Genomic DNA, 4,104 nt, shown 5'->3' with positions numbered 1-4,104 from the left:
TTAGAGAAGACCCGTCAACATTTCTTTTAGGGTAGGTTTAGTATTGCTGAATTCTTTTAGTTTTTGCTTGTCTGAGAAATTCTTTCTGTCTCTTTCTGTTCTGTTTTTTAAAATGAATGAATGAATGAATTTTTGGCTGTGTTGGGTCTTTATTTCTGCCTGCAGGCTTTCTCTAGTTGCGGCGAGTGAGCGGGGGCTGCTCTTCATTGTGGTGCACGGGCTTCTCTTGTTGCAGAGCATGGGCTCTAGGGGTGCAGGCTCAGTAGTTGTGGCTCACAGCCTCTAGAGCGCAGGCTCAGTAGTTGTGGTGCACGGGCTTAGTTGCTCTGTGGCATGGGGGATCTTCCCGGACCAGGGATCAAACCTGTGTTCCCTGCATTGGCAGGCAGATTCTTAACCACTGCACCACCAGGGAAGTCCCTCTCTTTCTATCCTAAATAATAATCTTGCTGGGTAGAGTATCCTAGGTTGCAGGTTCTTCCCTTTCAGCACTTTGAATATATCATACCACTTTCTTCTGGCCTGCAAAGTTTCTGCAGAGAAAGCTGATAGCCTTACGGGGATTCCCTTATATATGACTCTTTGTGTCTCTCTTGCTGACTTTAGAATCCTCTTGATCTTTAACTTTTGCCATTTTAATTTTGATATGCATTGGTGTGTGTCTGTTTGGGTTCATCTTGTTTGGGACCCTCTGTTCTTCCTGTACCTGGGTATCTGTTTCCTTCTTTCGGTTGGGAAATTTTCAGCCATAATTTTGTCAAATATGTTTTCAATCTCTTCTCTCTCTTCTCCTTCTGGAACTCCTATTATGGGTAGGTTGGCACATTTTATATGGTCCCATAGATCTCGTATGTTGCTATTGGTTTTTCCTTTGTTTTCTGCTGTTCTGACTGAGCAGTTTCCATTATTCTACCTTTCAGGTCACTTATGCATTCTTCTGTGTCATTTAGTCTGCTATCCACTGCTTCTAGAGTGCTTTTTATCTCAGAAATTGAATGACCTATTTTTGATTTTCTTTATAGTTTCTAGTGCCTTGTTAAAAGGATCTGTGCTTAGATCAATTCTCTTAATTCATTTTTATTACCAACTTTCTGAATTCATTTTCTGGTAGACTGATTATTTCTGTTTCATTATTTTATCAGAGGTTTTATCTTGTTCTTGCAGTTGAGGGTAGTTCCTCTGCCTTTTTATTTTACTTAACGTGCTCTATGAGTTTAGGTGAAATAGTTATCTGTTGTGGTCTTAAGGTTGGTGTTTTTATGTGGGAGTGTCTTACGTAGACCGTGTGTGCCCAATGTCTTTGTAAGGGCTGGATACGATGGGGGTGCTGGCCACGCCTTTCCTCACGGTGTGCTGGGCACTGTCACCTTGATAGGGGTGTGGGTGGTGTTGGGGGAGCTAGAGCCTGCACAAAGTGTGAGGCCGAACTTCTTCTCTGCTCCATGGCTGTGGCCGACCTCTCAGAGTTGGGTTCTGCTCCCGAGCTGCTGGAGTGGAAGCCCTGAAGGTCAGGCTCAAGCTGGCTCTGTTCCCTTTAAGTGTGTTTCTTGTCCTCTCCCCCACTCTGGGGCCTCTGCCCCAAAGGAGGGGAGTGCTGAAGTACGTGGAGATTGTGCACTTAGAGGTCCAGGGTGCAGACTGTGTAGGCACCTGCGGCTCCACTCGGGTGCAGTTCAAGTTCGCATCTTTTCCCCTGTTGTGGTTGCCCCAGCTCTAGTGCAAGGTTCTGGTGTGGAGCCCAAGCATTCGCCCAGCTGGGAGTGGGGATCATGGCATGGTGGTCACTGGGGTTCCAGTGGCTGTGCAGCTGTAAGGTCTGGCTGCATCTGTGGCGCTGTTTTAGTAAGTGCCAACAATGGCTACTGCTGCCTCACCTGGACTACTCCCCGGGCCCCCAGGCTGCCTCTGCATCCCTGGTTCAGGTCTTTTCCCAGGACCTGGCTGCCCTAGATCCAGTGCCAAGCTGTGGCATGACATGAGTGGGGCCAGGGGGTTCGCTTAGTTTGGATTTGGGAATGTGGCAAGGTGGCAGCCACTGGGGCAGACCTCTAGGGCACACACAGCCCACATAGGAGGCATCCCTAGAGCATATAGCTCTGGTGACCAGCAGAGAGTGTGCTGCTGGGCCCAATAGGATGTTTTCTCCAAGACTGGGAAATGTAATCAACCTACCTAGTATAATACATAGAAATAAGCACAAAGAACTAGGCAAAATGAGGAGACAGAGGACTATGTTTCAAATGAAGGAGCAGGATAAAACCCCAGAAGAACTAAGTAAAGTGCAGATAGCAATCTACCTGAAAAAGAGACCAAGGTAATGATCACAGAGATACTCAATGAACTCAGGAGGAGAATAGATGAACACTGAGAAGTTTAACAGTGTTAGAAAATATAAAGAAGAATCAAAACAGAGCTAAAGAATATAATCACTGCAATAAAAAACACACTAGAAGGAATCAACAGTAGATTAGATGATCCCCTAATCTGACAGAGAAATGGATATTACCCAAGCTGACCAAAAAATAATGAAAAAAAATTGAGGAGAGATAGTTTAAGAGACCTCTGGGACAACATCACGCCTAACATTTGGGGTCCCAGAAGGAGAAAAGAGAGAGAGAAAGGGGCATATAATGTATTTGAAGAAATAATAGCTGAAATCTTAACTAACCTGGGAAAGGAAACAGACACCCAGATCCAGGAAGCAGAAATCACATTCTTTTCAAGAGTACATGAAACATTCTCCAGGATAGATCATAGGCTAGGCTATATTAATGTCCCAATAAATTTAAGAAAACTTATATCAAAAATCTTTTCTGACCACAACAGTATGATACTGGAAATCAACTACAAGGGAAAAAACTGCAAACCCCCCCCCCAAAACCCCATACTTATATCAAAAATCTTTTCTGACCACAACAGTATGATACTGGAAATCAACTACAAGGGAAAAAACTGCAAAACCCCCCCCCCCAAAACCCCATAAACACAGGGCTAAACAATATACTACTAAACAACCAATGAGTCACTGAATAAATCAAACAGAAAATCAAAAAATACCTAGAGACAAAAATGGAAACACAAAAATCCAAAATCTGTGGGACACAGCAAAAGCAATTCTAAAACAAAACTTTGTTTTTTTAATTGAAGTATAGTTGCTTTATAATGCTGTGTTAGTTACTGGTGTACAGCAAAGTGATTCAGTTATACATGTGCACATATTCTTTTTCATATTCTTTCCCATTATGGTTTATTATAGGATATTGAATATAGTTCCCCGTGCCATAGAGTAGGACCTCATTGTTTATCTATTTTATATATAGTAGTTTGTATCTGCTAATCCCAAACTCCTGATTTATTCCTCCCCCACTCTGTTAACCATAAGTTTGTTTTCTATGTCTGAGTCTATTTCTGTTTAATAAACAAGTTCATTTGTGTCATATTTTATATTCCACCTATAAGTGATATCATATGGTATTTGTCTTTCTCTTTCTGACTTACTGCACTTATGATAATATGTAGGTCCATCCATATTGCTGCAAATGGCACTATTTCATTCTTTTTTATGGCTGAGTAGTATTCCATTGTGTTTATATACCACATCTTCTTTATCCATTCATCTCTCTTTTTTTTTAACATCTTTATTGGAGTATAATTGCTTTACAATGGTGTGTTAGTTTCTGCTTTACAACAAAGTGAATCAATTATACATATGTTCCCATATCTCTTCCCTCTTGTGTCTCGTTCCACCCACCCTCCCTATCCCACCCCTCTAGGTGGTCACAAACCACCTAGCTGATCACCTTGTGCCATGAGGCTGCTTCCCACTAGCTATCCACTCTACATTTGGTAGTGTATATATGTCCATGCCAATCTCTCTCTTCGTCACAGCTTACCCTTCACCCTCCCCATATCCTCAAGTCCATTCTCTAGTAGGTCTGTGTTTTATTCCCGTCCTACCCTTAGGCTCTTCATGACATTTTTTTTCTTAGATTCCATATATATGTGTTAGCATACAGTATTTGTTTTTCTCCTTCTGACTTACTTCACTCTGTAAGACAGACTCCAGGTCCATCCACCTCACTACAAATAACTCAATTTCGTTTC

Source organism: Physeter macrocephalus, chromosome 17, assembly GCF_002837175.3.
Source record: "Physeter macrocephalus isolate SW-GA chromosome 17, ASM283717v5, whole genome shotgun sequence".
NCBI lineage: Eukaryota > Metazoa > Chordata > Mammalia > Artiodactyla > Physeteridae > Physeter > Physeter macrocephalus.
The sequence above is the reverse complement of the archived record's forward strand: the minus strand, read 5'-3'. Positions refer to the sequence as shown.